At 47.2% G+C, this 24,639-nt stretch overlaps 1 long non-coding RNA gene across 1 annotated transcript in view; it reads left to right on the top strand.

The window, feature by feature from the left end:
• Positions 1–24,639, top strand: part of LOC122530382 — a 67,024-nt gene that overhangs the window by 25,980 nt on the left and 16,405 nt on the right. Inside the window, exon 2 of the long non-coding RNA XR_006306981.1 lies at positions 13,341–13,437. This is a non-coding gene — a long non-coding RNA (uncharacterized LOC122530382). The remainder of the gene's footprint in view (positions 1–13,340; positions 13,438–24,639) is intronic.

The following is a 24,639-nucleotide window of genomic DNA, read 5'->3' as shown; positions in this document are numbered from 1 at the left end:
ATACTCCGTAGGCAGAATCTGGACTCCCGTCGAGGGGGTTAACCTAAGATCAGCGATCCGTGATACAGTTGGGCTTTGTAGCCGGCGCTGTGCAAACGCTCGTTTACTTCGTTCGACAATGAATGTCGTTTCGCCGCGCTCCAGGGGAGAAGACGTCGAACGTCAAGACAACACGAGATCTGCTGAAAGAATTTTTGAGAATTTTTACAAACGAAAAACATAATTATATATCGATTCACTTCAATCGGAGAGTGTGACGAAATATTTCGGGGTTGCGTTCTTGAAGCACTCGTTGCGACAAAATCGATACCTACTCTCTCTCCAAGATTGATTACGTCACACGATTCGAACGTGAAATCAAGGAAAAAGCAAAAGCTCGATCGTCGAATCACGGAGCAATGACGTCTCAATCCGAGATGATATACTCGAGTATACCATTTCGCAGCGTTTCGAGTTGATGCCTTTCGAGTGCAAATAACTATCCTGCTTTTTCAAACTTGTCGTTTCACCGCGAAGCACCAACACGGAGAATCCACGGGGCAGGCAGTTACACAACCGCTTCTCGCGTACCGAGAGGAAGCTTCGTTAAGCGCGGGATCGCTGGTCGTCGTCTATGCTTAAGATTATAACCGAATGAACGTTGTAATATCCTTCGACGAGCGTGCCTTAACGAAAGATACGATAGTGTTTGCTATCAGGGGGATCTTCAACAGGCTTTTTACGTGGCACGTGCTGCTCCTCGTTACGCGGCTGAAAAATAATATTACTCTTTCCGAGAAACGGTGCAGATTTTCTGACACGCAGAAAAGTTAATTGAACGGTTATTTAAAGCGTGTTACCTTCCTGGATACCGGGTAATTTAATTACGTCATTGGCGCGCGAATTGAGTGGCAGAGGTAAATTTTAACGGCGAGAGATTACAATCGGCAGCAGCTGCTCCGAGAGACGAACGTGTCTTAGACAGCTGGATGAAAGATTAATTCGTAATCCTAAATGTTTAATGTTTCGGTGAAATTTTTTGAAATACGATTATTCAGATTGGGCATGAGAAATTCCAAAATTAAGATCTAAATCTCCGTAAATCGATATACTTCCATCTCGTCCCGTGTAACTAACGACGTTAGCCCATCAAACGACGATAATTGTTTCTACAACACAACGTTACTCCAAAAAAATACTTATCAGGACACGAGCACAGAACAGTATTTCTGGCGTTATAACGAAGGAAAGCGCGATTATTTCACAGTAGTTTGTTATAAAAAATTAAACTATTAGCCGCTGAATATTAAAATACTGAGAGATTCGACGAGGTACAAAAAAGAGTTCTTCAAGAGAGACTTTTCGGATATTTAGGTTTCTTGCACAGGGTGTTATTTTGAAAGTTTTCCCAGAAAAGGCAGATAATTTTGGTCGTGACACTACGTATAGCGAGCGTCTCGCGAGATTTTCAGCAGATACAAAAGCTCGATTACCGATCGTGGAAAAGTTGAATCGCTTGAAAAAAAAAAAAAAATCGAAAGATACTCCCTTAGGAGTCGTTCGAATTGGCGTTTCGCGAGAGTGATCCCGTGGCAACTGAAAAGATAGAAGAAAAAATGTAGCGACACAAAGGTCGTACGTGTAAATGATGGCGCGACGATAAATTAATCCAACGCAGCGTCGACGGTGCTCTGGACTCGTGGTATACCAAATTCGCAAGCTATTCCTCGAGCCCCTGGCCCATTGCCCTACCCCCGCGCATCCACTCCATGCTCGCCCAACCACTTATCCATGATTTATTGAAATTACATCTCGACACGCGAAAAAAGGAACGTTTTCCCGCGGCATTATGTTCCGTTCTCTCCTCCACGGCAACGACAATCCTCCGTATCCGTGACAGGACAATATAACTATCATCTCTTTGAAGATTAACGATCTTTTCAGGTGAGCCGAAGGGCGGAGTTGCACGGATCGACCGAACGTCTCTCTCTCTCTCTCTCTCTTTCTTTTTTTCTCTCGCTGCTCTCGCGTCTTTGTACACCGGTTATCACTGCGTTACTCCGCAATTAGGGACGGCTGTTGGTTGACCGGATTCGTCGTTTCTATTGCGTTACTTGCTAGTCATCTACGAAATTTCCACTTTCGTTTGTCGAAGAATTTAGTTCATTAACACGTTCCGTGTCGGATCGATTTTTGGTTACTTTCGCTCCAGTGCCATTGCGATTAACAGCTTTGCTTCTGAAGTATGTCTTACAATTTTTATAACAGTGCAAAGATTATAATTATCGAGAAACTATGTAGAGTTTAAGATGCATTGTAGGACAAAGCAATAAATTTAATTTTAAGGTATTTTTGGTTACTTTCGCTCCAGTGCCATTGCGATTAACAGCTTTGCTTCTGAAGTATGTCTTACAATTTTTATAACAGTGCAAAGATTATAATTATCGAGAAACTATGTAGAGTTTAAGATGCATTGTAGAACAAAGCAATAAATTTAATTTTAAGGTATTGTTTTAACAAACAATTTTCTAACGATGTCAAGATTAAATTTTAATTTAATTTAAAATAAAATAAAATATTGTTCCAAATATTTTTAGCATTATCGTTTATGTATTAAATAATAATAGTTTATTATATAAATTATATAATACAATAATACTAAATATTAATAAATAATAGTTCAACAAATCTTCACTCTGCCGATACGTCGCTACACGCTTTCGCTCCTAACACTTCGACACGTTTTCTCACGCGTAAATCTTGATTTTTAGACCTGGTTAAAGTCAAGATCACTGGCTCACTTCCTTCCGACCAGTCGATAATTGATTACTTTACAATCTGGAGACTCACAGTCTCTGGCGATCCTACCAAACCGTAGTACATCGAAATTGTCGCACATTTATTTTTTGAAGTTCAACGAAACTCCCACCGTCTGACTATCAATATCGTCGAGGCAAACGCTCGCGTTTGAAACGAAACTGGTCTTCGTCATGCGAGATCCAAACGACCATTGATTAGAAGCAATAAAAAAAAAAAGAAAAAAAAGAAACAGCGAAGCGAACGATATCACCGAGTTTATGTCCGCGGAGGTAGCCAGGAAACGCGGAACGAATCTTTGTTAGAGTTTGTTAGAGTTCGAGAACTATCGACCTGGCGGCCTGTTGCCAATTAGATCCGAGAGAACGTCGCGCCATCGAGTCGAGTTTTTCCATCGATGGCGTACGATATGTAAACAACTTTCCTGGAAAAGCCAAGCTTCATCGCGATATTGGTATTCCTGGTTTTAACGCTGCCTTGAATTAACACGCGATAGCGGCTCGTTAACGCTCGCCGTCACGGCAGCCAGTGTGACGCGCGTCGCGTCGTTCCCCGGCAGGAAGACCGCCGAGCAATCTACCGAGCTAGGAAACTGCAATCGGGTGCGTGTGCTCCCGAGTCCGTGGGATCGAACTGGTTTATCGACGAAGGAAAATCATAGGTTGCGCGGTTTACACGAGAGGCGAACCGAACCAGCCGACTAAATGAATAAGTAAGTACACCGTGACTGTGGTGGTTTGCTCCACGTGTTTCTCCACCGACACCCTGCACCGCCACCGTGGCCTTCTTATCGAAAGAAGACCGAACGCGCCGCTATCTCTGACTGTCGTCAGCCGCGCACACTGATTTCCTTCACTTTACGAGATCGCGCTCACGACGTTGCATTTAATTTTGCCACGGTTTTCAGAACCGTGTTATTGCCAGCGTAAGTTTCAACCGGTGCGTAACTTTCTCAAAAAGCTTGTTGTTTAAAGAGAAGTTGGCAATTGGTAATTGGACGTGCGTATATTACTGTCAAAAAGCTACGTTATCGACGCGCTACAGCAACCACGGTAAATCTCAGAAGAAACAAGCGATATCGGTCTATCGGTGTCTCGAGCACCGGGCAAGCAAGCATCGGTTGAAAAAAAGAAGAAAGAAAGAAAGAAAGAACGGAAGAATGGAGTGTCGCCACGGAGCGTCCCTACGAAGTAGCATTCAGTCAGCTACTTTGCCGTTCCCTCCAGCACACCAGACGCTTCCTGTTTCTCGTTCCCGTCGAATTGACGCTCTCCAGATCGAGATAATCGAAGCATCGCTCATTCGAACGCACGGTATTTACTGGGCTGCGTAGAGAGGGTGGAACCGGGGGCTCCGAGGCAGTCCCGCGCTGCGTCTGGGCGCTATTAACGCGAACAATACCGGAACCAGTCCCGTGATGTATCCTGTCCTTAACGCCTCTCTCTCTCTCTCTCTCTCTCTCACTCTCTCTCTCTCCTCTCCTCTCGTTGTTCCCATTTCTTTCTGCTTCTTTCTTGGGGCCCCTCTCTCGCGCGTACACCGAACACAGCCTCGAGTGGCCGATGCTTTTTCTCCCGGGCAATTTATCAAGGCTCTCCGATGTTTTTGTGTCTGTCAAAGTATGGCGGCCGGTTGCGTGTGTGCGCGAGACGCTTCTGCGGCCCCGGCAGTGTACGCACAGGGGGGGTTGCCCGGTCTGTGTGTCGTGGTGAAGTGGCAGCTCGACGAAAAGGGTTTCACCGGCGCGATTCCTTCTCGCGAAGAATTACGGCGATCCGGTGCAACTGGCGCGCTCGCACAAGGATTTGATGCATCGCTCGGTGTCACGCTTCAATGTCGCCCCGTTCGACGTCGCCGCGTTTTGCACCTGCGGGCTCAAAAACTCTCCGCAATCGGCCGCGCCCCGTTTAATTGAGATGACGCGCCGCCGTCCTCCCTCCCCCCCTCCCTTCCATCAGTTTAGAATTCTCGATAATTTAAGATTTTTCGTTTTTCCTCGTTTTTCCATTTTCCCGCTGATCAACTCTGTGAATTAAATCAAATTATATATTATTCAAATTGCTCCTTTCCATTCCATTTTTGGGAGATAGTTATCGATTTGCCGGACAGCTCGTTATCGACGAGGCGTCGCCGCCGCGAAGTAATTTATATATTTCCTTTCGTCTGATATTTGTCATCAAAGAGTGGCCATTAGTAGACGAGTAGGGCAAAAGAAAGGCCTGAAAAGGGAGACACAGCAGGAGGCATTAGACCATGCCTCCCATTAGGTCGACCGGGTTTTTCTCTCGAAAAGAAATTAATGGCCGAACTTCGCGCGAATTTCGTTGATATCAAGGCCAGATGAAGCTCGTTTCCTTCATCTTTATCCTATTAGTTTCTCCCGCTTTCAGCTGCTGTTATTAAAGACCGATAGAAATTACTTTGAAATCTTTAGTAAATCTCGCGGAATCGTTTTGAAACGTTTGAACGTTTTCACGAGTGAACTCTTCCTCTGTTAACTTTTCCTAACGATATTGATTCGATCGGACGATATGAAATATTCATAAGACAAGGGAGTAGAACGTGGAAACGATACATACAGCGAGCGTGGAAAAAGCGATCGCCTAATGGAATTGAGTCTTCGGGCTGAGAGAACGCGACGTTCGCCCGTTCACGACAATAATTCGTTTAACCACATTGTAAGAACCATTTATTTATCCGAGTGGGGAAATTTATTTCCAGTGTACGGGACAAGACTTTTATTAAACGATCAATCAAACCACAGCACGCGGCAAGAAACGTCCTGGTATAAACGTCGGTGTTAAGCGTTGTACCTTGAAGCTATACTGCCTCATAGTCGTTCGCACTCGCAGTTGGGAACCACGTGAGTGGCACGTGACTAAGAGGATGTAGCAATTATATCTTGACTCCATCCTCTCCCCGGTCTTTTCTCTCTCTCTCTCTCTCTCTCTCTCTCTCTCTCTCTCTCTCTCTCTCTCTCTCTCTTACTGCCACGATCGCCTCCTTCTCCTTCTGGTCCTCTTATTCTCCTTCAGCGTCTCCTCAGACGCGGCTCCGTCTTCGCAACGCAACAATTAACGTGGCTTCGTGATATCAAAAATGACCCTTCCCCGAATCCGAAAACCGGCGGCCAGCCGTCAAAGGCGGCTGCAATAAATTCTTATTGCCGTTCATCGGGGTATTTACGGTTCCCCGAATTTACGCCAACGCCAACTCCCCTTCCCTCGTTGTTCCATCGCCTGATTTCGTATATCGATGCTTCGAGTTCGCTCCCAGTTCGCTCTTACGATTCGTTTCGTAAAAAAGTTTCGGAAGCGAAGAAGCGAAAAGTTAATACGTACCAAGAGAGAACTCGGGCTGCAAAAATTTTTATGAAAAATCGCCGGTCCATTCTGGTACTTTTTCCACAGATACACATTGACTTTGATAGAAAGAGAGAGAGAGAGAGAGAGAGAGAAACTGAAAGCTTGCACGCGCGAGACTCGACTCGGAAAAACGCGAAAACCCGCGAAGCCTCTTTCGACCGGCCGAAGACAAACACACGGATCGAAATGCACCGCTTTCGCCAAGATGATGACTTTACCTCGGATCTCCATCAAGCACGTGATAGCCCCACGCACACGTAAACGCACATCGGACGTGGTACGGAGGAGCTACCCCCTTGCTATAACCCGTGCGCACGTCGACTATAATTATCCTCGGGTAATCACGACCCACACCACTGTCTTCCAACGGCCGCTTACCGCAGTCCGGCCACCGTATTCCGCAAAATTAGTATTTCCATTCTCCGTAGAAGAGAAGCGAACGGGGAAGGATTGAGAGAGAAGGATGGAGCCGAGGGAGCAAGCAAGAGACAGAGAGAGAGAAAACGAAAAAGGATAAAGTCCCGACAACAGCGACTGGTTGTTGGTCTTCTCGATTCAACGTTCTCCTTCTTTCCTCCTTGTAACCCCTCGCTCTGTCTGGATAGCTCGCTGCTATCTGCTCGGTTGCCGCCGCCGCCGCCGCCGCCGCCGCACGCCGACGTGTTTATTTTTGCAATTTGCCCACTACGTCGAAGACCGACAATTAGATTTCCTGGGCTACGTTGTTCGGCTACCGTATAAGTGCAAGGCACCGGTGGAGAGAGATCGGGCTCCGATCTGCCGGGACCAAAGGGCCCCTCCGCAAATGCGCCGGAGGAAATGGAGAGGACCACCTACACCTGCCTCGTGTAATTCCTTCTTCCCTTATCTCTTTGAATTCCTCCTTTCCTGATGGATCACCGTCCTGATGCGCTCGCAAGCTGAAATATCGTACGCCGAACCGACAGCGTACGGACCGGTCCTCGTCCACACCTTCGGATCAGGACTTCTGTTCCTCGATCGAATCTCTCTGCTCGTCGAGACGAAATTCCCCGATTTTCACAAGTTTTTTAATCGTGTTCGATTCAATTTTTGAGATCTTCTCGAGGAAGAGGATGAAAAAGAAGAAGAGAGGAAATAGCGTAGGCGAGGAAAGGCGTACGATAGCGACGTGCGGAGGGAAAACGACAACGGCGGGTCGTGAACTTGTGCGCACGGCGCGCGGTTCGATTCGCGTCTTTGTCTCTTCGATGAAGGGCGCCGCGGCAGATATCTTTCGGGGTATATACGCACGCGGTTTGAGGTGGAGGCACTAAATCAAGGCCCCGCATGCTTTGGATGGCGTCTAACAAATGAGCCAATGACAACCAGCCCGGCCCTGGCTCGGTTCTCTCTCGTTCTTCGTGCCGTTTCCATCTCGCTCCGACTCGCACGAACAAAACGATAATATATTCCAGCGCGCGCGAGCGAGTGAGCGAGCGAACAAGCGAGAGAGAACGAGCACGGACGGGATCTGGACGGATCGAGCGAATACTATACGCGCCGCGCCGTTTCGAGGCCCACGCCACGGAACGATGATCGAGCCTGAAGGAGAAATGAGGCGGCGTAGGGTTAGGTCAGAGGGGCGGTGGGCGACGAGGGGGAGAAAGAGGGGCCAGCTGAGCCTTTTACACGTCACCGGGCAACTAATACCTCGACGCACGCTAATGACGGCCAATAATTTAAAATATGAATTTGTATAAATCACCGGTAATCGTTAATTTCTCGGAATGTTAGATCGGCCCCGGTCCATCAGCCGCCGCTGAGCGCAGGACAACTGCGCTCGGCCCCTCGCGTCTTTGAGGTCCTCGCTGAGGTCATTTGTGCTCGAGAGAGCCTAGATTAATTGGATTAATTAGGCATTACCGTGCCCCGGGGCACGGCGTTGCATTAGTCCGGGGAACGAGCACGGGTAGAGAAGGGTGGAGTGGGATGTGGAAAGGGGACGTAGGGGGACCGTGTGGTAAGGCACGCGGGAGAGGGCCTGGCGCGATGCGACCTTCGTCGTGGAGATCGTTTCGGAGGATTCGCGGGGTCTTTGATTTTGGAACAAACTGATTTCGTCTTTCGTCACACGGCGACGAGGACAAATCGTTTCTAATTTTTATCCATGGCCTCTGATAGCCCCGAGCTTCGGATTTTGGGACTACGGGATTTTCTTCTCCCTTTTGACCGATCTCTCTCTCTCACACACACACACACATACACGCCCGCGCGCGCACACGTATACACGCTCTGTTCTTTCATTCTATCGGAACCAGAAACGATGCCGTACGAACGGACGCGCCAGACTCAAGCGGGTTATCGAGAGGAATGTTCGCGAAAATTAATCGGTACTCGGTGATTGTCAAACGCGAGTAACAGAGTTATTATTTACTTTTTCTGTTGCATGGTCAAAAGTCATTACCGGCCAACGAAATTTGACATGGTTTTTACTTTTATTGCGCGACCGTTCGCCTATAATTATTTCCACATCTATCACTCCGACCTGGCAATGACCAGCACGGCCGTGGCTCGAAGATTGAAGATCGGCTCGGTAGAAAAAAATGAGACGCGAAACCAGGGCCTTTCGAGCAATAGCACCGAAGAAGAAGAACGAGGAGAAGGAGGAAGAGAAGAAGAAGAAGACGACGAAGACGAAGACGAAGACGAAGAAGGAAGGCAAAGGGGTGGGTGGAGAAGCGAGGGACGTGTCGGGGGCCTCGTCTATATGGGCATTCGTTGTCGACTGAATGCCAGTCGGTTTCCTCTTGTTCGACGAGAACACGAAAGGCTTCGATGACGTATGGTTCGTGGAAGAAGGAGAAATAAAGAGCGTGAAGGGAGGGAACGAGCGTACCTGTGATTGTCCTCGGCTCGGATGAAAAAAAAAAAAGTGTCATTGTGCCGGAGCGAACGAATGGTCATTTGGCCCGAAACCGCTTGACATTTCTTCGCGTTCTTACTACGACCGGCCCGCGCGACCGTCAATCGACGAACCCGTGCTCGTCGTCGACAGTCATTAACGATTTCAAATACACCTGGCCTGGCCCCCTGTTTCATCTTCAGAGAGAAAGAAAGAGAGAGAGAGAGAGAGAGAGAGAGAGAACCTTTCTCGTCTATTAATATCTCTAACGAACAAACCTCTTTCAAGTGTCCATCAATACGTATATATTTCGTCTCTCCGAAAGAGACGAGACAAACAAAGTAAACCAGAAGAAAGGTAAAAGAAAAGAAAACGCTCGCCTTGGTTAGGTTGGTCGGTTCGGAGCTTCGAAAAGTTCCACAAAGCGAGAACGGATTCACCGAAATCCAGCTGGCTTTCGTTACATCGGACCATTCTTCATCGAGGAATGTTTCTCTCCGTCGTCGCACTCCTGTGTAACGTTCGCGCTCCCCGCCTAGCGTCTTCGAAACAAAACGATCGAAATATTCGGGAGCGTTCCGGCGTTTCACGTAGCTGAATATTCCTAAATTTCTATGGAATCCGCGCGAGTCTACCTATCTATAGTGGAGCCGGTCTGATGTATTTCTGAAGCTTGGCGAGCGGCCACCATTACGCACATGATAATTAGAATGCGTTAGCGCGTGTCTCAATATATCCGCACGTGCTATAACGCGCGCCATGTGAGAGTTCGAGCTCTAGCTAACTGGTCGCGCCGTGTCCACTGGGTTGGACCTGCTATTCCCGTGGTATCATGGGTGGGTGGTGACCACTTCTTCCTCTCGTCTGCAACCTCTGCGACCTGTCGCGCACGTCTATCGCGTTTCTACCGACGCGAGGTTTGCCACGCAAACACGTGCTGACACACGTGTCGATTCCCAATAAATCAAACGACTCATCGTCGCATTAAAGATCAACCACTCTGACATTTTATCGACCACGCGATTTTACCGTGGATCGCGACATTCCTCCTCCTTCAGAAATCTATAGTTCGTCACTGTGAAGTAACAACGTGGAAGACTGAGACTGGCAGACTTTAATCGGCGATTGAATCGATCGACCTATTTTCGGAGCGGACCTGTCGTCGTTCGAGGCCGCCGACAGGAAAGAAGCGAAGCCGTTCTCACGTTTTCAGCGACGAGCGAGCGAGCGAGCGAGCGTAGTCGGCAGGATATCGAATATGGTGGAGGCTCGGCACAGGAAATCGTTGAAACTCTGTCTGACGATCAGGACAAAAGCAGGCTTACGCGTTTTTTCGCTGGTTGTCGCGTCGCGTCGCGTCGCGGGGACGCAAGTGCGTGCCATCTGCAGCGAGCAGTAATTCTCGCGACTTTGAGTATATCGAGTTTCGGTATCGAGTGCCAGCGCGCGCGCGCGCGCGAGAGAGAGAGAGAGAGAGTGAGTGGTGTCCATAGGTACGAAGGAGGGACGGGAACGACGTTTCTGAGGAAGGACTCCGGCCTCGGGAATCATCCAGCCAGACAGCGATATCTTGTTTCTTTAATAAACGGAAACGGAACGTAATCGTATTATTTGTTTCTACCTTTAAGAATACTACCCTCCTTCTAATACTCGAGTCGACGTGGAGTTACGACCCGTAAGGAGGGACGTGGTGGGGCGGAGGGGGGGAGGGAAGCGGAAGGCAGGAGGAATGCGAAGATCTTTCGAGACGGAGAGGGTTGGGTAGGGATGAGAGAATGGAGGGAATATTTAAGAAGGTATTAAACTCCCCTCCAGCCCTCCCTGCACACCCCGCCGCGAGGATAAGAAAGCATTAACGTTGTACTTTATTCGCGAGTGCTCGATGAGTTCTGAAATATGGAAAGTATCGTTGAATTCCGGTTTCGGGTAACAAAGTTCTCCTTCCTCCTGATGTCGATTCGCCGAATAAGACGGGCTCCCCTGTCTGGATCAGACAGAGAGGAACGAGGCTAATGCCTCTCCGCTGAAACTTCTCAGAGAGGAAATATCTCTGCGGGCGAATGAAACGGCTTGATTCGAAGCGGTGGGAAATTGTTAAAAACACGGTGAAACTAGGGGAAGGGGAGATATGGATCGATCGAGATACTTTGATCTCTCGTTTTGTGATATATTTACTGAATTTATCGATCGAACATCTCTCTGTCTGGCAACGAATGGTACGTTTCTTGGTTTTCATTCGTTAAAGATCTAAATAAGTCAAGGGATCTTGTATCGCGTGATAAATGAGTAACAAAAAATAATCGGATCAAATTATAACGCGTGAAAATGTGTTATCGTTATCGAGACGCTCTTCGATCGAACGCTTTTATCGACGATTGATAAAAAGCGAGGAAACACCAACACGTGACGTGCAATTGTCAAGAGGGACAAAGGCAATACTAATTCGAACCGGGTGGCTCCCGCTGCGCGATATTCTTGTAAAGAATAGTGACGAAAGCAAACCGTCGAGAGAACAGTGAATGGACTAGCCAGAGTCAGGTGTTGAACCGCGAACCAGAAGAGAAACGCATTAACAGGTGCTATGCTCAGGGTAATGGCCAATATATCATTGCCTGGACCTACCTGAACGCGACCTCGCGTACGCTAGAAGAAAGGGAAAAGGCACGTTCTCCGCTTCGTTTTCCACGAAAGTTTCGGACAATGCGAGCAAATGTTCGAACCGGATTAAGCGGAAACATATGGCAAATACGCCATCGCTTAATTAAAATTAGTCAAACATTGTTCGTCGTTATGCATGCCACTTTTGCCACTTTAATAATGGAACGATCATTCGTAGCAATTTGAGGGATCTTAGCTGGATTAAGCTAGATCTTAGCTAAACTATGTTCATTTAATTCTCGTATAAGAAGAATGAAAACACACGATTCCTTTTCTTATCTAAATTTTTATCTTTGCATTCCGTGCAAATTGTTTCCTATATCAAATCGACAATTATCCGTACTATTTTTGTAAAAGGATGTTTATTTTCACGATCGGTCATAAAATGAAATAAAAATCGCCTCTGGCTCGTTCATCGATCTCAAGTTATATCCTCGAGTCGCCGCGAGTATAGATTCGAAAAATGTCGTGCAACACGGGCACCAAGTGCGCGTAGCAAGGTGCGATCGTAATAACTTCTACGTTACGTGTGTTGTCTGGAAAAGGGGGCGACCGGTGGCGGAATATTCCGAATCGGGCTCGGTTAACGATTACAAATTGGCTGACCGATCGGTGCCTATTCGCGGATTAATAGAGTGATAAATAATCGAAAGCTGATTGCCGGCGTGTACGACGTCGTGCGTATGTACACGTATGTACACGAATTCCGAACGTTGTCGACATAACTGTGGAGAAGAGAGATCGGCCAGAGCGGGAGTGGAAGGGTAGAGAGAAAAATAAGGGTAGAGAGAAGGGCACGAACAAGCCCGGAAAAAAAAAAGAAAAGAAAAGAAAGAACTGAATCGATGCGACGACGAAGACGACGACGATTTCTTAACGGCCAATGAATCCTTGCACCCGCGATACACCAACAACCCTGCGTTACGAGCCGGTCTTAAGTTATACCAGAAGGAACGTAAACCCGTAAACGTGCCCGAGGCCAACATATTACGTGCATTAATTCGCCGTGGTTGACGTGGAAGGCGATTCGTAATACGCGGCCACGAGAGTGGAGCGAAGGGTGGGGGGGGGGGGGCACGAGGAGCAACCGGTGAGAGGACCGAGGCACAAGAGGAGCGCCGCGCGAGGTGACAGAAACGAGGGAGAGAACGCTCCGGTGCGATCCTAGTTTATAACGAGATCGGTAGGGCCACGTCCGATACGTATATACGCGGCGTTGGATTTCTTGGTAATTATAAACTTAGATTCCAGTAAATATTCCCGTCAACTCGCGGCGACGGCAATTTACGAGATTAACCGCGAGAGGGTACGGGCGGAAGAAAAGGAAAGACACACGCGGCGCAACCGGAGAGGTTGTTTAAGCATGTTTTTCAAGAGTCCTTAGCGGAACAACGCGCGGCCAGAAGCAATACACGAGAGTATGACTTACGCCTCTTGTCCGCGATTATTTTCGCGATAAATAGGGAACTTGCTAGATCTCGTTGTCGATGAAGATACACGTGTACGTTTTGTATTTACACGGCATGTATTTTGTTCATTACACTTTGTTTATTCTCGCAAAGATGAATTTGCATCGTTGTTTTCTCACGTCGAATGAAATTTCTATCGTGAAAAACATCGCGATTTTTTTACGATTCTCTTTTTTCTTTTCTTTTCAGAGAGATCAATGATCGCAGGTCGGAGTCACGTCATTCGTTGCAGACGAAAATTTATCGATGGCAGAATAGGAATCGACGTACAGACAGCATTGAACAGGTAATGAAAATTACACGGCCGCAAATGATCGAACCGCGAACGCCAATTACTCGAGTTGGAAGAGACGATTCCTTGAGTCGCTTTAACAGCCGCCGCCCTTGATGGACCACCCGTTGTTCACCGTTGTGAACGCGCATCAAGGACGGCCAAAAGTGTCGCTGATTCGTAAGACGCTCTTACGCTCTCTCCTTTATTACTATCGAGCAAGGATAAACCACGGTGGATCGTGCGTTATTCGCGTAGATATGCGAGAAAAGAAAAGAAAATTTCACATTTTTGTTTCTCGTTTTTATTTCGAAAAGAAGGTACGAGTCTCTTCTTCGATTCCCGAATTTATCGATTCGTCCAAGTTCCATTTGTAGCTAAGTTCCCCCGGCAGTATCGCGAGCAGGGCTCGCGTGTTGAACGCAAGGTGTGTGAACTACTCGTCATTGACGAGTCGGAAACTGGGATCTAACAGCGAACACGGGGTGAATTTCCCACCCGGTGTTAATTACTGTTTTTCTTAGCCAGCGATGTCAGTTTCGCTTATTTCGCTGCCGTTGTATCGCATTACGCTAATAGGAAACGTTCCATATTAATCAATGTTTTTCGCGCGGGACAGAGCGAATCGTGGAACGTCATCAGTCTAAATGCTTCCGTTGCTAAATCAATTGGGAGCCACTTTCTCTTCCGATTCCGTGGAAAACAATTTTTTTCGCTGACTCTCTCGAATTCCACGTTATTTCTAAAATTTAAAAGACATTCCCTTTTCCTTCGCTCGAACTTGAAGAAAAAAAAAAAAAAAAAAATAAAAGAAAGCAAAGGCCACTGGTCTATTCAGCTTCAATCTCGCTAATAAAATTACAGCAACGTCCAAATATCGCCGTCACGTACGACACATTAGAGAATGGTATTTTCACCGTCTTGCACGCAAGTCCCCACAACGAATATACGCACGCGTATTTGCAAGAGGGGGAAGAACAAAGAGTATTCATGGCTCGATTTAAACAAAGACGTTAACCGTCCTGTGAGTGTCAAGCGGGCCGACGTCGCGGCGCGAGAGAGCTATTCGAACGAATGTTGGTAGAGCGTGGACGTTTGTAATACCATGGAATTAATCTATGCCCGCGTTCGTAATAATAAGGAAATGTTTCAATCTCCGTGATGTATAGCACACGGTACCGGTTCGTTCACCAGTGGGGCGAAAAGGGTCTTCGTTGTTCCCAAACGACAACGATTGTCGCTGAGAAGCGATCAATCTCGTCAACCAGTCAGACATTGGGATCAGGAATCCCTTTATGACAACTGCTCTATCTCGGAGAGAGACGCCGCGCTTCGAACAATAAAATCCACCAAATCGAATAGAATCTTGATTGTCGCGGTGATTAGAAGAATAGAATCGTCTCTGACAGTGAATGATTTATGAAACGTAATTAGCTTTGTTCCGTAAAACACCGTGTGAAAGACGTGGCCGTGGCGACAACCACCGTTTGTCCCGGATCGTTTTAGGATTAGTCGATCGTTATTGCCGATGATTAACAACGTCCGAATCTCTGGTGTCAAATTCTTCGTTGGTGTCAAAAGCTTGACCACTTGCTCAACGCTTCACGGTTTCACCGGTTGCTTTCTAAGCAGCATTTAATCTTCCGGTGATTCTTTGGGCGCGTTGTCAGTTTTCTTACGCGGAACAAAAGTTCCGGGATGAAAGAATGCGTAGATGTTAGAAGCTATTCAGACGCGAAGTCGTTTAGTTTTGATCAACTCGTTGATTAGACATCTAGCAGGACTCTTTTTTCAACGGTCAGTCGTGACGATAGATACGCAGAGTTTTACAAAAATAGAATTTCAACTTGGAAAGAGAAGATTTAGTTCAGATTCAGTGATTTGATTTGGCAATTTGGCACGAGACGCAAGTTCTCGTAAGTTTCGCGAAGATGGACGCGCAAAAGTGTATTCCGAACACTGGCTCCAGTTGTCTCGAGTTTCTGCCGAAGCCGAAATCCTTTATCGTGGCGACGTTCAGCAACAGTGATTGGTCGTTCGTGGTTCACGTGCAACGAACTCGACGGGATTTCTGATTTATCCGGATAAGTTAGCAGGACGGTGGCAGCCCTCCGTTGACTGGTTGCCTCCCCGCCTCCCTTGGTGCTTCGGCGTCCTGCTTCGACTTTGATAACTATACGATAGTTGCTTCCCGGTGGTGGGGCTGGAAAACAGAGACGCGCGGCAGCGCGGCACGGCGGTTTATCTTCGATTACGAACGTCTTGGCTCTCGGTTTCTTGGCTCCAGATTTATGGCGAGCGATTTGTCGGTAGCGCCCAGATTAGAATTAGTTTGCGGAACCCTCGGATCCGCGTTTGTTTGCGATCCGACACTCTCCGCCGGGGTTACGTACCGTCGGGAGATCGAGATCTTCTCCGAGAGGAAAGACGTAACCCTTGCTCGCTCGTGATCCTAGCACACTGCGGTTGATCGAGAGCGCAGCGAAATTAAAATCGTGAGTCGATTAAGAAATTCGCGGCTATCGGATCCAAAGGATCCAAAGGATCGTCCCGTCTACGCTCTCACGTTGCTCTTTTTCGCAACGATTGGCTGCTTGGGAAATTTCTTTTTAGTCACGAGGCTTGATGAAAAAATTTTTTTCTTTCCTTTCTTTTTCAATGAAGATATACACATGGATGACTTTTAGTTGGAAATTAAATATCGCTACATTAAAGTGGACACCCGGAATGTGTATAGGTACGTTCGATGTCTCTGATAGGTTTGATAGACAGCGATAAGCTGCAGTTCCGCCCGAGCCAAAGACTGTCTATAAATTCCTACGGTATACGTACAGAGGATAATGTTTAAGCGTACGTATCACCCTTTCCGTAGGACTTTGGTAGTTTGCACCCTTCTACCGAGCAATATTAATATCTCTAATCATTCACCAACCCCTTCGTACCCTTATCAAGGGACACCATAGCCGTCGGTTGAAACGTGTTATTCAGATTTATCCCATTTGCCTTTGGGACTGTATTTATCCGTAGAACAAACCAAGTACACAGTCTGATAAAGCGTTTGTCTCGCGAGTGGGATTAATGCCGAGCCGCAAATGAAGGGTCCGGAGTATTTTTTTTTTTTTTTCTCCTTCTTTGTTTTACACGTTTGCACACGATCGACCGAAACCGAAATTTGGAAATTCCGAAAATTAAGATCGATCGTTCGCTCCGATTCTTTCGCGACATCTCCCCGTTCTCGCCAGAGGGAGAGAGACAAAGGCCAAAGTTCGCCAGTTTACCGGCTGACTGGTCGTCAAACCGGACGAGGTCGTCCAGCGGAAAGACAATGGATCGTTGCTGAGATATTAAAAGCTGACCGAGGAGAAAGGACACGAAGGGAGGAGATGTTCGGCCATTTAGCCGGGCTGGCTCACCTTTGGCCAGCTTCGTCTGGTTATTAATGAACTCGCTGATAGGAAGTGTCCGTCTCCCGGCGAAGAATCGCCTCCCAGAGCAAGGCTGTCACGTATTCGGCTTCTATTTCCCTTGGCTAACGCTCTCTATATGCAAATACGTACGACCGGTCCCTCCACGTGTCCTCTTTCGCGTGTCTCCTTTCCGCGTGCGCGCGCGCGCGCGCGCGTGTATGTATGGAAATGCGTATTATCGAGGGCCCGGGCGACGCGCGAGTGTGCGTCGAACCGCGTCTTTACGCGACAGAGCCGCTCGGTGTTGGTGGCACGACCTGGCTCTTTATAAATAGCGACTTTGATATCCAGTCGCGCCTTTATAGGGGATGAAGCCGCCCCTACGCGCGCCACCCCCACTGGCCAGACAGAGAGAAACGCTGACTGCGTTAAAAATTAAAGGGTCAACATTATGTATTAACCGGGGTCTCTTTTATCAAGCTGTTGTGCGTGCGCGGACAAACGCCCCCTCCGATGGAAAAATACGCTTCTCGCTTACGCTTGAAATTAGTTGATCCGACGAATGAATTTCGTTCGTACGTTCGCTCGCGCGACACATACATATACGTGTGTAACACGTCCGTAGATTCTTCGCGAAATTTTATTGGAAAGTCGCCGTTCGCGCGAGGCTCGTTCGATTTTCGTTTGAAAATGAGGGCTGAGCAACTTTTCCAAGATATGAAACTTTATTTTTTTTTTTTTTTTTTGGCACGATCGCTGATAAAGCCGGTGACGTTCAGTTTACCTGCAGGAATGACTCTTTATCTCGCTAGAACGGCTTGACGTTAAATATATATTTTGCTCGGGGGGAGGGGGGGGGGGTATATAGTCGTTTCTGTTTTCACTGGACAATAGCATATTCGATAAGGAAACGGCGGAGAAACAATTGCTGTCAGAAACTTGGGGCCGTATGAATGATATTGGAAGCGAGGCAGCAGCTGGGTGGCGCTCGGCGCACCTGTCGACTTCGTCAAAGAAACAACCGGGGCAAACAATCTTTTTCTCTTCATCTAATCAAACGTGTCATTCACAGTCGAGTTCAATCTACTTTCCGACGTGATTCACGCTTGAGAAAAAAAATGAAAGAAAGAGAAGAAAAGAACCTGTTTCGTGTAACACGCATCCTTTTACTCCATCTTTGCCGGTGATAGATAGAACACGTGTTGCAATCTGCAGGTGTTTGCTTCGGTTAATTTACGACTCCGTCAATTAACATGTTCCGCGTCGAGAATTCCACGGTTCTTTAGATAATTTTAGGACAATTCGCGAGGCAAAATCGGTTTCGCGGAACGTTTAATCGGCCGAATGGAAAATCGAGATTCGTAAACCGTATTTTACAAATTTTCCAACTGAAATCGCTGAACTCATCCGTGAAAGTATTCATTGCGTGTGAGTGAATTGAATTAAATTTGGTTCACCTCGATGCGGTTGAAACGAAGCCTAACCTACAAATTACGAGAGCCAAGCCGGGGCGAAGCTTGCACGTGCTTATTGATTTGGAGAGAAAGCCAAACAACCCTTGTAGATTTGGGGCGACTATGGCGATGATAAAGAAGCGTCCACCAATCACGGGCCCGGATAGATTCGGTCAGAGGTGTGCATTTTAGACGCGCGCGCGAACGGTTGGCTCTATTAGGGTCGCCATAAGTTACAATTAGGTCAGCTGGGGTGTGCCAGAGAGAACTCTCTTCAGATGTAGGTGTCGACAGGGAGGGAGAGTGTGAGGAAACTCTCGTGGCCGGCGAGGGCAGTGGTGAAATCGGTGGTCCCCAACGACGAATCTCCTACGAACCAACTGGTCTCTGAATCTTCGCTGGATATCCAGCAGCAGCAGCAGCAGCAGCAGCAGTCTGGTCTATACTGATTTAGAAGCTGTCTAATTTCAGCCTTGCGACACTTACCAGCGTCGTGCCATCTATAATGCATAAATAATCACCACTTAGCTCCTTTGTTGCTGCACTGTCACGTCGGTTCCTCTCGGCGTTAGCCGATGCTGCTCCTCTGTCCACTGGAATCGTTTAGGACCGCGAGATTTATTGGCCCGTAGCGTCCATTCCGGCTTGCCGGAATCATTAAAGATCGATGATTTATGGCTATCGGGACGCTTCTGTTTTCTTGAGAAACGATCACCACGCCGAGATTAACGAGGTCATTGCGTACCTTCGTGGAAGAGCGCTTTAAACACAATGGGCCATCTTCGATTAAACGACGATTTCGTTTCTCTTGAAAGAAAATTTCTCGAAACGTCGGCATCGCAGGCCCGCTTGAGAGCTTTTAACCGTTCGAGAAGTTACAGCGTCGCAGCGTGACGATGCGCGATCGCAATTGCATCTGCCTACGACTCTCGACGCCTCGAGTCAACATCGAGACTGGATTTAGCAACATGGAACATGGTTTGAACATCGGCGGAACGATCGCGCGTGTCATTAAGTGCACGACGTTTAGTGGGTTTTACGATCGAATCGGAGGTTCGCGATAAGTTTTTTGCCCGACGCGACAAAGCCATCGGTGTCTGGCCTCGGTGATTCGGCAGTATCGACGAGCGCCTTGTTTCACGTTCGAGAGTAATCGTCTTTTCGGGTGAAAAAATCAAAGTGGACGTTAAGATAGCCCGGCATTTCGTTATCTTTACGGCCGGCCAATCTGCCGGCGATCCACGGCATTCTCCGTTCGTCCGCCGCGCTGGTCTATGAGCACATGTGCATACGTGAGCGGGAGGGAAACCGAGCTCAGGTGGACAACACGGACGATTTCCGAAGGTACATACACGGCGATACTCGCCAGTGTACCGCTCCGCCCCGTAAACGCTTTACGACACCGAGTTATAATTATTTTATTATCGTCGATCGTAAACGATCGGGCAAGTGAAGGTAATAATATGCAGTAAATACCTTTAATGGACAGCCTGGGATCCGACAGGATGTGTTAAGACGTGGCCGCCGTAAAACAGCAGGACGTCGACGTGTTTCCCCCGCATCGATCCCCGATTCGCCTCGATTCAACTTAATTTATCTCGAGTCCTTGCGGAATGGAAGGAGGACAGGGTCCGTGCGCGTCGCTTGTCGACAGGCGATTTATACCGATTTTCTTGGTAAACACGCTTGATGTCCGTTCACGCAGCGAACAGTCCTTCCAATACGCCGGCTAATTAAGCGCCGATTCGTTCTTGAAGAAAATAATTAACTCCTTGCTCCGTGAGAATATCCTATCTAATTCATCTGTTGAAACGAGCAAAAAGAAAAAGAAAAAAAAGGAAGAACAGAAGAAACTTTCGTTCTTCTAACTCTAATTGTCACGCTTTCAAAACTCCAAAGTCTCACATCAATATCTCACATTTGGAAACGTGTTGGACGCCTTCGCCTTGGCGTCCTGGTTTCCTTTATTCGCGCGGATCTTGAACGGCCGGTTCGATCCGCGGAACCGTTCCGAGAGCCCCCCTGCCGCTCTATTCACAATCACGGATTTGATTTAGCGTCGGAGAGGCAATATAATGTCTCTAACGAGAGTGTGGTACAAGGATAAGGGGTAGGAAGCCCGAACGGAAGGAGCGAACGGCGAACCGGCTGAAGGAAGACGGCGCATAATGCCATAATGCCAAACGAACACAGTCCCGCTCATCAGTATCTTTGATTAGAGGCTCTATCCTCCTGATTTGCTTCTAATAAACCCGTGAAATCGCCAGGGGGTTCGGACTATCCGCAGGCAAGGGGCGTACGGTTCCTCGGGCATCCTCGCTAAGAAAAATAGCCATTTTTATCGATAAGCCCGACGTCGTTTGAAATTACAGCCGAGCGGCCGAAATTACACGGGAAGTCGGCGACTACCTGAATGGCGGACGAAACGAATCTTGAGGGTGGTTTGGTTCTTCCTGATTGCGCAAATATGCGCAAATTATCGATAATTCGTCCGAGTAAATAACGCTCGCAAGATGGAAAACATACAACAGATTCTGTTTGTCTGTCCAGATTCCATCGAAAATCTACGAAACTTAAAGATGTTTGAAATATTACACGGATAAACTGTCAAACACGTGTTACACGCGTCAATTTTCCTTTACTTCGTTCAAAAACTTTAGAAACTTGCTGCCTACGAAGTTGATCATTACATTTTTCACGAGATTTCAAACGTTCGAAGAGTCAATTCCAAACATCAATTTGTAAACAATCAAACAAATGTTAAATGTTATTATAATCTTTCTTTCACTTCTGTTGAAAACTTTGAAAACTCGCTGTTTATTTACGAGTATTCTCTATTAATTATTACATTTCCGTGAAATCTCTGACTTTCGAATCGAACATTCGAAGAGTCAATTCGAAAGAGAGGTTCCCGGTAAATGCAGTTCGATTTCGCGATGCTCGCTGGCTGGCGAAATATCGCGGGGAAAAGTTGGCGGTTGGCAAAAGTTGCGCGGCAACGATCCCGAGGTCGAAAGTTCCGATACGGCGGCCGTTTTTTCTTTCCTCTTTCCCCCTTTTTTTCTTTTTCTTTTTCTTTTTCTTTTTTTTTTCGTTTCCGGCGTTTCGAATCTGAATCCTTGGAAAGCGAGCGAGGCCTGCTCGGCGGCGAGGGGAAGGGAAAGGAGAGTGGGTTGACGGCTGCTCGAAGGCAGCATTATATACACCGGGAATACCTCCCGCTGGCTGCAGAAATCACTGGCGGGACTTAATAAGCGTGGAAAGAGCCGAAGAGATAGAAGATAGCTAGCCGGATGATGCGAAAACTTTGCTATATTAGCCGCTTTGGCGATCCGTGGCGCTTTTGCCACGCGGCGGAAACTTGCCGGGATACGGGCACGCGTACCAAACCATATATCCTCCTCTCTTTGCCTTTTACGCCCCTTCCGTATCGAACGCCAACTTCCCTCCGTTGGAATATGTTTCCCGCCCCGGAGTTCTGACGAAGAAACGAAATGTAGCATCGCTCTCTCACGCGCGGAGACCGAATGACTCGTCGGTCTCCGATTCTAATCGAGAGGAAAGCCGGCGGAGAACTCGCTCTCGCTTTTCGCTTTAAGCCGCCGAAATTACGGACGCGCTTGCCTCGGAATTGGTTGCGCCATTTTCTGTTCACTCTCTCGCGCTCGCCTCGGAAAAATTTTCACGAGGCCGCGACCGATCGAAACGTGGTCGAACTTTGACTCTGCTCTTGCGATTATAAATCAATCGAACGACTCGTTTTAAGTGGGATCGTTCAGGAAATTCTCGGAAATATCTTCTCGGCGAAGAAACCGCAGGGAACTACGACGGAACTGGCTCCGACGCGCTTCCTCGCTTTTAAATCCGCGAGTCCCACGCGGCTCGTATTTACGAGGAGAGGTCGCGAAAAGAGAGGAGAGAACGCAGGAGGGTCTCGACCCGAGCCAAGACTCTATCGGATGCTTTTTCTCTCTTCCTTTCTTTCTTTCCGTTCCTCCAGAAGTCGACTCGACGAGTTAATGAACGACAAGCACTCTCGCTCTCGGTCTTTGATGCACTGGCGTCTTGGCCCACGCGTCGCCATAATTACGTCGTGCACGCACGCGTGTCCCATACTGCGTGATCTGGGTGCAAAGTCTTCTTCTTCTTCTTCTTCTTCTCAAGCGATGCTGATTTCACTCATCTTTCGCTCGAGAATCTCTCAGTTTCTCGCTTGTTCGACTCACTTTAACATTTCGACATTTTTCGGTATTTGGATCCAGAAATTGGAAACCTATCGCATTGTTGCGATTTACTCGTGACTTTATCGCTCGAATACAGTCGAGTTTGGCTTCTGGGTACTCCAGAGTGTAAGTTTAATTTTGCATCAATGGGCCTAGTGAACTAGTCTTTCCTAACCGAGAGTGATTATTTTTACTTTACTCTGCCTACCCTTTGCTCTCGAAAAACTATTTTCGTATCATCTATCAGCAATTGATTTACGAAGCATCGCTTCAAACAGGATGATGTAGCATTGGAAATAGTCATTCAAATGGTATTTCACACGAAATTTTGTTGATTACATCTTTCTAACGTGTGTGTATCATTTAAATTTAAAGCAATCATCAACGTGCATTGCGGTTTTGCTAGAACAAGTATAATATACTGTACAAGAATACAAGAATCATTGATACATAGTTTCAGGAAAAATAACATCCTCCACCGTTTTCAACTTTCGTAAAAAGCAATAAGAAGTCTAGTTTATGCGAATTACTCCGAATTACCTGAATTATTGTGCGTCAATTGATTCATCTAGAATTGCCTTCAGAAATTTCTTCTTCTGAAATTCTTTTGTTCTTCCTTGTTATTATAGCTTTCACTCTAGTTTTATTATACGTCACGTACAGTACCAAATATATACGTTCATTATAATTATAAAAAGAGAAATTTCGTGCCGTTTGTTAGATTTAAGTTCCCTGAGAAAAAAACAGTCGAGTGCAAAGGGTTAATATTCTTACGCTAACGCGCATCAATCATCGAACAATCGATACGTTTCGATTCTACAATCGCAACGAAGCGATCGAACGAACAGACAAAGAACGCAACGATCGAAACGAAATGATGATGGCAACGACGTTCAACAACAGAGCAATCCGAGATGGGTGCAACGAGTTACATACGAGGGATATATCGGAATGACGTTATGATGTCACGATGACATCATTGTCCGGGAGATCTGCTGCCGCTGCACCGAACCGAGCCGGCCAACGCTCCAGACAGGATATTATCGCGGCAGTCATTCGCTAATTGATCCACCGTGGTGTTTTATTTTACGCCGTCCTCGAGCGCGGTTCTCAATACGTATCTGATTGACGCCGGTTTCTGGAACCATACAGCTGTTCGCTGTATCGCGCTGTATCTGCGATTGCTTCCCTTCGATCCCTACCGTGTAATTACGCTTGTCGCGCAACAGATGTCCTGCGCAACACTTGCTACACACGTGGCCGTGCATGTAGATTTTTCAGCCCGGGAAATTGAGACGTTCGCCCGTTGGCAGAGGATCTTCCATCGTGGTTAACTTCCCGTTCACGGTTCGCTCCGATAATATCTGTTCCCATCGCTTTTTATTATCGACGACGCGATGAAAGCAACCGTGAGATAGTAATCCTGTGTTGTTGCGACTGCCCTGTGCATACGTCAATCGTCAAACGAGGTGTCGAGAGAAAGAGCAGATGCTCTGCTGCAAGAATTAGTTATGCCCTGTGAGGGATAAATAATTTGAATTTCTGAAAAATTCTCTAGATAGAAGGTGCCTGGTGAGTCAACTTGGAGCCATAATGGAGGCTTCGTCTCCATCCAAGGGGAGGAATGAGAACCGTTTCAGTGACGATGCTATTAATTCATAGAGTTCATAATCTATTAGTTACGTTAGCGGAGGAGCGTTAACGAGTGTAATGGCAGCACACGCCATCTACGTGTCATTTAATTCTGACACCCTCACACCATCGATGATCTCATGCCGCGAGGCGACTTGACTTCGCTTAATTGTTTGTTATCATTACCGAGCGCGTGCTATTGAAATTAATGTTGATCTGTCTCAGTTAACATGTGCGCTCCCATAAAACCTGCTTCCGGCGCGTTGGCCCAGCCTCACTTGATAGAATTAAGCTGCATGCGCTGCTCTCCCTCTCGACGCTCGGGTTCCACTGGAAAATAACCAGTTTTTCGACCGGCATCCGCTTATCGACGCGACGTTCAATTGCCAAAACTGGGATTTCTGTAGCTTCGATACGATAGTAAGTGACAGTTCACAGTCAAGCAAATTATCAGGCGAATCAACTTTTTATTTCACATTCTCGTTATTTATCTATTTATCT

This window comes from Frieseomelitta varia, unplaced genomic scaffold (assembly GCF_011392965.1).
Source record: "Frieseomelitta varia isolate USP_RPSP 00005682 unplaced genomic scaffold, Fvar_1.2 scaffold_340, whole genome shotgun sequence".
NCBI classification, from domain to species: Eukaryota; Metazoa; Arthropoda; class Insecta; order Hymenoptera; family Apidae; genus Frieseomelitta; species Frieseomelitta varia.
This window is presented reverse-complemented; position numbering and strand designations above follow the sequence as displayed.